This window comes from Gossypium hirsutum, chromosome A06 (genome assembly GCF_007990345.1).
Source record: "Gossypium hirsutum isolate 1008001.06 chromosome A06, Gossypium_hirsutum_v2.1, whole genome shotgun sequence".
In the NCBI taxonomy this organism is placed as follows: Eukaryota; Viridiplantae; Streptophyta; class Magnoliopsida; order Malvales; family Malvaceae; genus Gossypium; species Gossypium hirsutum.
The window spans coordinates 82,580,471-82,593,793 of record NC_053429.1 but is presented as its reverse complement, the minus strand read 5'-3'; the positions used below and the strand labels follow the sequence as shown (position 1 = coordinate 82,593,793).

At 34.3% G+C, this 13,323-nt stretch overlaps 1 pseudogene; it reads left to right on the top strand.

Moving 5' to 3' along the window:
* Positions 1-9,797: 9,797 nt before the first annotated feature.
* On the top strand, positions 9,798-12,653 carry LOC107952208 (40S ribosomal protein S14-like; annotated as a pseudogene).
* Positions 12,654-13,323: the final 670 nt, after the last annotated feature.

Below are 13,323 nucleotides of genomic sequence, written 5' to 3'. Positions count from 1 at the left end.
TTATATGATGGAGGAAGTGCAAAAGGGCTTTGCCAGTTTATCAAAAAGGGCTTTGCCCCAGTTATTAAAAGAGGCTAGGCCTCCAGTTACATGATAAAGTAGCTATGCTACCAGTGGAGAGTTTGGTTAGGTGGGTTGAGTTATTCCCCACATGGAGAGCTTGATTGGTACGGGTGGAGAGTAGCGGATGGTGGGTTGAGTAGTCTCCCCATATGGGCTTGCATTCATCCATTAATATTACATGTGATATTGAAATGGGCCTCTGGGCCATACCGTTTACAGTAAAGGCTTCGACCCAGTGATACGATTTATGGAAAGGCTTCGGCCCAGTAACTGTTTAACAAAAGGCTTCAGCCCAGTATATGTTGAGATTGAATTTGGGTTTAGGCCCAGTATGCTGATATTGGTTTGGGCTGTGAAAAGGGCTTGTTGCACACTGAGTTTCCAAACTCACCCCCTTCTTTAACCTTACAGGTGAGCCTTGATGTGGGGACTTGGAGCCGGAGGGGATTCAGCATGGCCACGGTGATTGCTCTTGGACTTTACAATAAGTAATCGGTTTCCTTTAGTTTATCTTAAATACTATTTATTTTTGGGTTGTAATAAGGCCATTTTAACCATTTTTTTTCTTTTCTGGGATTATTCTATTTTTAATAACTCTAAATATTTCTGATGCTAGACCTGTTAGAATTGTTAAGGCTTCAGTAGATAAAATTAGAAAACATAGAGCTGAAGAATTTAGGGCTACGACCGATGACGATCTAGAAAGGGCCGAGTTCTGGCTGGAAAATAATGTTCGGGTATTATGTACACCAGTCGAATGTCTGAAATGTGGGGTATCTTTGTTGAATGACACGGCCTACCATTGGTGGAAAACCATAGCTTCTGTGATACTTAAGGAAAATATTACATGGGAATTTTTCCAAATAGAGTTTAAAAATTCTTGGATCAGAAAAAGAAGGAATTTCTAGAGCTCAAGCAAGGGAATATGACAGTGTCTGAGTATGAATGAAAATTTGTTAGATTGAGCAATTATGCTAGTGAATGGGTTTACGCTGAAGTCAAAATGTGAAAACAATTTGAAGAAGGGCTAAACAAAGATGTCAAGCTGTTAATTGGAATTCTAGAAGTAAGAGAATTCGTGGTGTAGAACACAGGGCCAAGGAATTAAGTAAAGAAAAAAGGCAAGCGAAAAAGGAAGCTCGAGTTACGAGCAAAAGATTTATGAGTAAGACGCAATCATCTGCTTCAAAGAAATCAAAGAATTATCATGAGCGTTTTGCTACCTCAAAGAGCATTCGAGAAAGGAACGAAATTCTAAACACACCAACCCGAGGTCTTCGTCTCCCTTAACCACCAGTGTTGGGAGTGCTGGAAACCCCAAGCGACGATGTAATATCTATAATAAATTGCATTTCGAAGAGTTCCTGATGAGAAGTGGGGCTTGCTTCAACTGTGTTTCTCTCGACCATTTTTTTAAAGATTACCCGGAAAGGGTTGAGAAAGACATTGAACAGACCCCAAAGCCAAGTAATCCTGTCTAAAGATGTAGACCACCACGGTATTTTGGAAATGTGGGAGGTAGTCATAGTACTACAAAGGATTCAATAGCTAAATCCAAGGCTTCGGCTCCGGCGAGAACCTATACAATACGTGCAACGGAAGATGCTTTGACACTAGATACTTCGACACCAGAATACCCTCTGCCAAAGCATCTATTGAAAGAATGCAATACCTGGTTTACCTCCAGGGGGTATTCGTGGACAGGAACAAAGTTTCAGCTATTGTAAGTTGGAAGCCACCAAAGAATGTTTTAGAAGTTAGAAGTTTTCTAGGACTAGCAGGATACTATCAGAGACTTGTTAAAGGGTTCTCAATGATAGATTCTCTGTTGACTCGATTATTGCAAAAAGAAGTGAAATTCGAGTGGAATGATAAATGCTAGCAGAGTTTTGATAGATTGAAAGCATTATTGATGGAAGCGCTCGTATTATTCCAACCTGAATCAGGTAAGAAATTTACAGTTTACAGCGATGCCTCATTGAATGGTTTAGGATGTGTATTGATGCAAGATGGTAAAGTAGGGGCTTATGCATCTAGGTAGCTAAATCTGCATGAAAGAAATTACTCGATACACAATCTTGAATTAGCAGTTAGTGTTTTTGCATTAAAAATATGGCGACATTATCTTTTTTGTGAAAAATGTCACATCTTTACGGATCACAATAGTCTGAAGTATTTAATGACATAGAAAGAACTGAATTTGAGACAACGTAGATGGTTGGAATTATTGAAAGATTATGATCTCGTTACTGATTACCATCCGGGGTAAGCTAATGTAGTGGCAGATGCCTTGAGCTGAAAATCCTTGTTTGCCTTACAAGCATTGAACACCCAGTTATCTTTATCTGATGATGGTTCACTCATAGCTGAGTTAAAAGTTAGGTCGACATTTATGCAACAGATCTTTGAAGCTCGAAAAAATGATAATAAGTTGCAAACGAAATGGATACAAAGTGAACCGACTCTTGACTTAGAACTTTTAGATTGAGACCGATGGTTGTTTATTATTCAGAGACAAAGTATGTGTACCGAAAGGTTCAGAACTAGTACAGAAGATTTTGAATGAAGCTCATAATGGCAACATGTTTATCCATCTTGGTAGTAATAAGATGTATAGTGACTTGAAAAAGATGTACTGGTGGCTGGGAATGAAATGGGATATTTATGAATTTGTATCAAAATGCTTGATATGTCAACAAGTAAAGGCCGAACATTAAGTACCTTCGGGATTATTGCAGCCGGTTACAATACCAGAGTGGAAATAGGAAAGAGTTACCATGGACTTTGTAATGGGATTACCTTCATCACTAAAAAAGAAATATGATGTCTGGGTACTTGTCGATCATTTGATAAAGTCGACACACTTTATCCCGGTACGTATGGATTTTTCATTGGATAGATTGGCTGAATTATATGTCTCTGAGATTGTAAGGCTACATGGAGTGCCAATCTCCATTATCTCAAATAGAAACCCTCGGTTTACATCTCGATTTTGGAGTAAGTTCCATACAGCTCTGTGCACTCATTTACACTTTAGTATTGCATTTCATCTTTAAAAAGATGGACAATCTGAACATGTGGTAGTGTTGTGTACTTGAATTTGGAGGTAACTGAGAAAAATACTTACCTTTGACTGAATTTGCTTACAATAATAGTTATCAATCCAGTATTAAAATGGCATCGTATGAAGCTCTATATGGTCACAAATGTAGAACTCCATTATATTAGACAGAGTTAAGTGAGAAAATGATACATGGAGTTGACTTGATCCAGGAGACCGAAGAAAAGGTGAAGATAGTTAAACACAGTTTGAAAGTGGCCTCAGATTGGCAAAAGTCCTACACTGATTTGAAACTAAAAGAAATAGAATTTCAAGTTGGTGAAAAAGTATTCTTGAATGTGTCGCCTTGGAAGAAAGTTCTCCCGTTTAGACACAAAGGAAAACAGAGTCCACGATTCATCAGGTCATATGAGATCATTGAAAGAATCGGGCATGTTGCATATCGGTTAGCATTACCACAGGATCTTGATAAAATTCATAATGTGTTTCATGTGTCCATGTTAAGACGATATTGATCGAATCCTTCAAACGTTATTACTCCAACAGAAGTTGAGATTCAACCTAATATGACTTACAATGAGGAACCAATTAAAATACTAGCATATGAGATGAAAGAGCAAATAAATAAATATGTGGCATTGGTAAAAGTTCTTTGGCAGTGACATGGATTAGAGGAAGCCACCTGGGAGCCGGAGGATACTATGAGGAAGCAATACGCTAATCTCTTTTCTGGTAAGAATTTTAAAGGATGAAAATTTCTAATGGGGGAGAGCTGTAATAGTCCAATTTCAATGAGGTCGGAACAGTGGTTTCGGGAGCACAAATTCGATTTAAAAATAAAAATAATTCCATTTTATTTTATGGTTGGCATCATGATAGGAAGGTCATATGAAAATTTTGATATGAAAATTTTATCGATTTTGTGGTTAATTAGGTAAAGGACTAAATGGCATAAAAGCAAAAGTTGGATTCTAGTAGCTATAGGTATCAAATAGCTATAGAATTCAAAACTTAAGGTCCTTATATGGAAATTAGACCATTGAAGAGTAGTTAGTAGATATTTTAATGACGCATCCATAGAAAAATTAGAAAAGGCAAGGGACTAAATTGGAAATCACTAAACTTAAATATGGAAACTAAATAAAAAGAAATATTCATCTAATTTCATATCATCTTTCCCAAAATTTCTATAGAAACCCTAGGAGAGAGGAAGACAATTTACCAAGCTTGAAAAGGTATGAAATCGAGTCCCATTTTTAATTATTTTTATATTTTTGAAACTGGGATAGTTTTTTTTTATTGAAAAATACCTGAAAGTCAACCTCAATTTATTGCATCACTTAAAATAATATCATGGATTTCCAAAGGTAGACCCACAAATGAAAAGCAAAAAAACAATTCGCCAGAATCTTGGAGAAAAAACGCTACCAAGCAACACTCAAAATCGGGATAGGCTAATCTCTCAATTTAGGGATTAATTTGAAAAGTTATCAAGGTATGAAATTTGGTTCATGGATGAATATGCTGAAAATTAGAAATTTATGGTAGAAATGAAAAATTATTCATAGATAAACAACTTTTACAAAGTAATTTTTTATGAAAACTTGATTTAGGGACTAAAATGAAAAATGGTAAAAACCCATGGAAAATTCTAAAATTTGTGAAAAATGTACGCTGTAAATGTTTTTTATACATTTTGGCTAGGCTTGGAAAGAAGGTTAAATTTCATGAATTTTATTTTTCGAGCCTAGGGATGAAATCAAAATTTTTGAAAAGGATAGGGGCAAAATGGTAATTTCGCCTAGGATGCAATAGAATGCGCATATATATGAAATGTGATAGATTAATAGTTAAATTTATCCATATAGATCCAAAAAGACCAACTACAGAATGAGATTGAGGAAAGGAAAAGGTTTCGGATTAGTTGAAATTAAACAATGAACCATTTTCAAGGTAAGTTCTTGTAACTTAAACATGTATGTTATTATGCTTGAATTGAATTGTGTGATTGAGTTGATTTGTGTGAGATGATATATACCTAATGAAATAGTCTTAAGTTGTGTAATACAGACAAATTATCATGTTTCTGTCGAATTTTGAATTTCGATGGGTTAAAGAAATAGTCCATATGTTGCAAATAGAATTTAGCCCGAACAGTTAGGATTTAGCCTGGACTGATAATCCTACTGTAAAATGTACGGCTCAAGAGTGTGCCTTTTTATTATGTACCGTAATGGGTACTTTTGTAAATATGTATATTACTCGAACATCCATTGAGATTTCAATAGTTTGACGGAAAAGACTCTTGAAGAGTGGAAAGGTGAAATTAATGGAAGTTTGTAATGTGATGAGCTCACCTATATTTACTTGATATTTATATGAGATTATGTGACTAACTTGTTTGAATAAGTGTATGTGTTTAGGTAACTTACCCAAAATTGATGGAATATGTATTTATCTGTGCTTATGTTAATAAATAAGATCGGTACGTTTATTTCTCGTTATACGGACTTACTAACCATAAAATGCTTACTCCGTTATTTTTCCCTATTTATAGTGCTCAAAGCTTACGAAGGTTGGAAGTCGGTCGAAGCAGTCATCACACTATCCACTATCTCATTTTGGTATAAATAGAAATATCATTTTGGTATAATGGTATGTATAAGCTTAGTTGGCCAATGATAGCTTGTATTGTTTGTTTTGTAACCTAGCCATTGGAGTGGCTGATGATTGTCTAAGTTTGGCTATTTTAAAGTGATGTTTTGACATAAGTGCTTATTATGTGTTGGTTTGATGAAATTATGTTAGCATATAAGTTTATGACATGAGTGAGTTTAGATATATTGATGCATGAGATAATACTATATGATTGATGTAAAATTTCTTGTGAATATGATGTTGGATTGGTGGATATATGTTTGTGAGTTTTAGTGAAGGAAAATGGTAAGCTTTGGGTGACAAATGAGGATAGGAAGTGGCCTTATTTTGTCCACATGGGCATGTGTCTTGGTTGTATGTGACACACGGCTTTTCCTATGGGCATGTGATTCGGCCGTGTGTCCCCTACCACTTAAAAATGAGAAACAGAATGCTTAGAATTGGGCACACGGGCAGAGACATGGGTGTGTTTCTTAGTTGTGTGGTTGACACGGCTGTGGACACGGGTGTGTTACACGGTCGTGTGTCTTAGTCGTGTGGTTGACACGGCCTTGGACACGAGCGTGTTACATGGCCGTGTGAATACTACCTTAAATTTTGAAATAAAAATTCACCAGACGGCCTTGCACATGGGCGTGGGACTTATCTGTGTGACTTTAATTTCTTCATGCCGTAAAAGTCAGAGAGTTACACGGGTTAAGGATACGGGCGTGTGTAGTACACGGCCTGACCACACTGACGTGTCCCTAGACCACACAGACCTCTGAGCCCTACACCTAGGAAATTTTTTTAAATTTCGTGAAAAATTCCTTGTGTTTCCTATTTAGTCCTGATTTGATTCCCAAACTCGCTTTGGACCTCGAGGGTCCATATAAGGGAAGATACATATGATATCAGTAAATGAATAGCAATTTAAGTAAATTAATTGAAAAATGTTTTGAATGTTATGGTAAAACTCCGAAACCCTATTTTAAAGATGGATATAGGTTAGGGGTGTTACAACACATGCCCGTGTCCCTAACTCGTGTAACTCTCTGACTTTTAAGGCATAAAGAAATTGAAGCCAGGCCGTGTGGCAAATTTTAGTTTCAAAATTTAGGTGTAGTTTTTACACGGCCGTGTAGCACGCCTATGTCCAAGGCCATGTCAACCACACGACCGAGACACACGCCCGTGTCTCTGCCCGTTTTGCCCAAAATTTGAGCATTCTGTTTCTCATTTTTAAGATGTAGGGGACACACGGCCTAACTACACGCCCATGTACTCAGCCGTATGTCACACACGGCCTAGACACACGCCCGTGTGTCTATCTGCGTGGACAAAATAAAGTCATTTCCTATCTTTATTTACAACCCAAATTTTCCATTTTCTTGCACCAAAAAGTATCAAGTACAATCTAACCATTCCAAGCATTCAAATTAAGTAATTTTGATCATTCAACAAGGCATATCATTGCATGCATACATATTTACCATCTTACCTTGGTTAAATCCATGTGTTAAACATATTTTGATCAACTACTTAACATATAGGTAGCTACCATAGTTTGACATTACAAGTATGTCAAACAACTCATTGCTAGCCATTCCAATGGCTAGATTACAAGCATCATTAATATTTACATGCCAATATCACCAACATAACCTATACAAGCCATTATAGCCATAATTGCTTTACCATATTGTAGTGACATGGGCCGATGGATAGTGTGAGTGATCTCCGTCGGCTTCCAATCCAACGAGCTTCTGATTTACTCTAAAATAGGGAAATAAAACTAAGTAAGCATAAAATGCTTAGTAACTTCGTATAACATGGTACTTAACTTACCATTCATTCCGTTTTGAGATAACTATGTAAGCCACATTCATTCAATTTGACCTCAAGCCCTACATATCTCCTCATTGCCCTTGTTAGTCATATATTCCATAATAACATCAAAAACTTGTATGGGCTCAATAACAATCAAGTTCCCATGCACATATGCTTTCCAAAATATGTATAATTCACATTACTATATCTCAAGTATATTTTTATATAACACATCTCGAGTTCAGATTATTTCATATCAAAACTTTACACATCTTACTCGAAATATCAATGTCACACGAGTAGTTGTACACTCAAAGTGTACAAGTCTATAACCAAGGATGAACATATTATCAAAAGAATCCCATGTACAAATATCATTATCTCATGTTTTCATATGTCAATTATCATGTAGCATCATTTTCATGGATTTCAGAGAACTACGTGTAATAACTCATTTCTTATTCATGTCCTTTCATGTCAAGATTTTTACCCGTTGAATTTGTTCGGAACATTGATGGATACACATGCAGTACGCCCAAGGTGTACAAATCAAAATCCGTCAATTCATGTCCAGTGATACTTATAAGGTACTATTTTAGAGAGTACACTCTCGAGCAACACATATATACAATAAGATTACTAGTCTAGGTTAAATCCTTTTTATGACATATGCTCTAAGGAGCTTAATCTGGATTACCCATCCTGGCTAAATCCAATCCATAACATATGCTCAAGAGGAATTATATCAGGATTACCTGTCTTGGCTTGATCCTTTCTATCATGAGATTAATAGGATTACTCGTCTGAGCTAAATCCCGTCCGCAATAAATGCAGGACCTTATTCATTTTGAGAAATTACATATCCATTGAATTTTCCATTTGTTCAAACGAAATTTAGCATCTTCCAAGCATTATCAAGCATGTGATCAATCTCATATATTTATGCATTTATGCAATCCAAATGCTCACATTCAACTCAAGCATAAAATTAAACATTTTTATCATCTATCATTTGTCGGGCATTATGATTGATCGGGCACTTTCATTTATCAGGCTTTAACGACTATGTGATCATTTCACATATTTATGGCATTTATACAATTCACAAATACAACATTTAATTCAAGCATAAAAACATATACAATTTAGTTACGCGAACTTATCTCAACAATTGTTCGTGTATGAAAAATCTACTAATCCGACTTTTTCCTCTTTTCCTTGTTCTAGCTCCAAATTTGGTCAATCTGGATCTATACGATATCAATTTATCATATTTTAAATTCAAGTGGCCTCAATTTTTATCCTAGGTAAAATTACCATTTTGCCCTTAACTTTTCCATAAATTCCCATTTCATCCCTAGGCTCGGAAAATGAAATTTATGCATTTTATTCCCTATTCCAAACCTAACCAAAATTTATATACTACATTTACAACACATACATTTCACAAATTTTAGAATTTTGCATGGTTTTTATCACTTTTTTCATTTTAGTCCCTAAATCAAGTTTCCATCAAAAATTGCTTTGTAAAGGTTGTTTGTTTATCAACAACCTTTCATTTTCTACCATAAATTTCATATTTCCAACATATTCATCCATGAACCTAATTTCATACTTTGATAACTTTTCAAATTAATCCCCCAAATAGATAGATTAGACTATATTGGTTTCAAAAATATCAAAATTACTAAAAACGAGCCTTGGTTACTTACCCAAATAAGCTTGATAAGTCTTCTTCCTCTCTCCTAGGGTTTCCATGGAAATATTTGGGGAAGATGATATGAAATTATTTTCTTTTTCATTTAATTAAATTGTCATTTAATAACTTTTCATCTTTCCAATTTAGTCCTTAGACTTTTTTTATTTTTCCATGGATAAGTCATACCAAAATATCTACATACTTTCTTTAATGGTCTAATTACCATATAAGGACCTTAACAACATGTTTGGTTGGCTGTAATGCTAAACCATTACAGCTGAATTCAATGGCCCATCCCTATTCCATTGTTTGCTTGGCTGTAATAGGTTATTACAGCCCTATTCCATACAGCCTTATTCAAGGCAAAACTGTCATTTACCATTCGGCACTCTACCCACGAAATACCCATTCAGTGTGTGTGAATTTCAACTTTACCCTTGTCCCTCTTTTTCATTCTCATGTCTGAAGCATCTTCTTTTTTTTCATTCTTCTTCCCAAGTCCTTCCAACCTTCACTCTCTTTTTCATTTTCACGTCTGAAGCATCTTCTTTTTTTCATTCTTCTTCCCATTTTCTTCAAACCTTCTCCCTCTTTTTCATGCTTTTATCCTGACCAACCCTTTGACAAACCCTAAAAGTTTTATTCATCTTCTTCGTCATTTAAAATCTTGTTCCTCATCGACGCCTCTACTTATCGCATCATAAGCCATGGTAAGCAAAACCCTTAGATTATTTAAAATAATATTTTTTTCTACATTTTTAGATTTTCTTTTATATATACAAAACTATTCGAGGATACTTTAGACATTAATCTGGATTCATTTTAATTTACATGGGCAATTTCTGTTTGGCTGCCGAGAAAACGAGTGTGAGATCGGAGAGAAGGATGGCGTTAATTTTTTTTAATGTTTGTTTTTGCTTATTATGATCAGTTTAATCAAACAAAACACTTGATTTCGAGATTAATAGCTTAAACACTAAAGAAAATTAAAATGGAATGTAAACTAATAAGGTATTAATATATGCTTAGAGCAATGCATTTTTCATTTCACATCTAAGATTATGTGTAAATCTTAATCTTATTTAGTATAGTAACCTGGGCTAAATTACAATTTTATCATTTTTATGAGAGCTAAAATACAATATTAATATTGTTAGATTTTCCTTGATATATACATGAAACTATTTGATGAAGCTTTAGACTTTCATTTCGATGCATTTGAATTTACTTGGAAAAGTTTTGTTTGGTTGTTGAGAAAACGAGGATGAGATCGGGGAGACAGAAGGTGTTTTTTTATGTCAGTTAGTAAGCTTATTATGATCAGTTTAATCAAACAAAACACTTGATTTTGAGATCAATAGCTTAAAAACTGAAGAAAATTAATATTGTGTGCAAATCATAGTCTTATTTTGTATAGTAACAAGGGCAGCCAGGAAAATTTTTTTGGTTTGAGATTAGGGTATATACTTTTATGAGATTTAAAATGAAATTCTACTATTGTATTATCTTATATATTTGTAGTTTTTAGGACTAAATCAGTATTTAATCATTCTTGGGGGCATACTATAATTTTATAGATTTTAGGGTCTAATGCCTGAATGTTTACTTGCCAATTCGTGTATGCGCTTTGTGCTCATGTATTTTCCATATCATAATCAAATTTAATTTAGATTTTGAAACATTCATGTATCCAGTCTAGCTAAATTTATACTATGGTTAGCATTAGCAATGGTATTCTTTTTCCTTTGTTTGAATCTTTATATGAACTTTGGGGATTTACTTCTATTTATGCTTTACATAAAACTCATTATGTTGGTGATTTTGTAGTTGAGGAGAAAGGTTAGGGAGCCAAAGGAAGAGACTACGACCCTTGGGCCTGCTGTACAAGACGGAGAGCATGTTTTCAGTGTTGCCCACATTTTTGCATCTTTTAATCACACTTTCATTGTAAGTTACATGGTCTTTGAATTCTTTTACTTGGTAACACATATTTCTTCCTATTTCGATATGATTTTTTTAAGCTGTGAATTTTAATCGGTTTTATTTTTTTCCTTTGGTATTTTGACAATGATAGCATGTGACTGATTTGTGTGGAAGAGAGACTATGGTTCGTATTACAGATATGATTCCGGGATTGCATTAACATATCATTTAGCTGCCAATTTTTATATTCTAGTGGAAAGGGATTGTTTGAAATGTCTATAAATAATAACAAAAATTGAACGTTGGACTTATGTTACTCTAACTTGGGTGTGAATGTGAATAGAGGATGTGTTTGACACAAGTATATCCATATATAAATGTGTTAGATACAAGCTTGTAGATACTTAAAGATAGCCTGACATTTGTATTGTTGAACATTTGTTCTTTAGATTGAGTTTGAAATTCTTAAATAAATGCAGGTGGTATGAAGGTGAAAGCCTACAGGGATGAATCTTCACCTTATGCTGCTATGCTTGCAGCACAAGATGTTTCCTATAGATGCAAGGTCATATACCATTCCATTCATTTTTATCATTTAAGAAAAAACCCGAAATTGACACTTTACATTACATTACATTAACTCGTTACTAGAAGACATACAATAGCTGACATTACTGCTAGATTTATATTATTGTTGACGAGTTGCAAATCTTTATGCTGAACAGGAACTCAGAATCACGACACTCTACATCAAATTACGTGCTACATAAGGTAATAAAACCAAGACCCCTGGTCTGGGTGATCAGCCAGCTCTCAGGGCTCTTGCTCGCTCCGGGATGAAAATTGGTCTTATCAGTAAGGCCACAACTAATTGAAACTATTTTAAAATGCTGAGGAACAATCTTTGTTTTGCAAATTACTAAGGGATAGAGGTGGGTTCGGTTGGTTTTTTTGGTTAATTAACCTTGTGCTGTTCAGCTTATATGGTTATATATCTATTATATATTATAAATATAAATATATTTTAAATAATTTTAAAATGATATAAAATAATTTTGCTTTTTCAGTCAGTTCGATTTTGGGATTAAAAACTAACTGAATTAACTAATTAAATCAAGGTCAAAAGTGACGTTTTTTTTCCAAATTTTTTGGTTCAAACGGAAAGTTGCTCTCCCTTACAACGTTTCTTTTTTCCAATTTTTTTGGTTGAAACAGAAATTTGCTCTCCCTTACATATTACTGTTGAACCCTTACGATGTTATTCTTTGTGTTATTTCAGAGGATGTTACGCCCATTCCGATTGATAGCACCCGAATAAATGGTGGTAGAAGAGGAAGAAGGCTACAAACTAGCACATTATGTTCTAGCAAATCTATCCTTTTAAGTGTTCTTTTTGGTGGCATTGGCATTTGGTTATTTGGTAATAACTGTTCTTTATGAGCCTTTTTTCATAGTTTTATATTAGTATATTTTATATTGGAGTTGTAGAACATAATGAACTATGAATCTACCAATCGCATTTTTCATGTTTTTGGTAATGTTTTATATGAATCTCATGTTATAAGTGGGAATGTTTAATGAAAATAGTATGGTGATATTTTTATTAAAAATTTGTGGGTTTTATCATTGTTGTTCATATCATAGGTAGTCCCTAAACAAAAATTGTAACTTGTGATGTTACTTTTACAAGTTAATGCTCAAGTGGAATTTATTTATAAAAAACCCAAAACGTGTTTGATTCTTGCAAAACCCTTGTTTCCATCATGGATGTTTGAACTTGATCAAATTGGTCCATCATGGATGTTTGGATTTGATCAAATTGGTTGGTTTAATCAGGAATTGGTTTGGTATCAAGTTGGAAAATACATCAAATTGGTTGCCTTACGTTGGGTATCAAGTTGGAAAGGCATCAAATTGGTTGCCTTATGTATTTGTATAAATTGTTGAATTAGGTTAAAAAACTAGTTAATCGGTTTTTAATTTTTATAAATATTATTTTTATAATTTTTTAATAATTTATTTAATTAATTCATTGATAAATTAGTGGTAAAATCAATTTGACTATCGACTTGGTTCTTAAAACTTTTGGCTTGTAACTTTTTTGTTAATA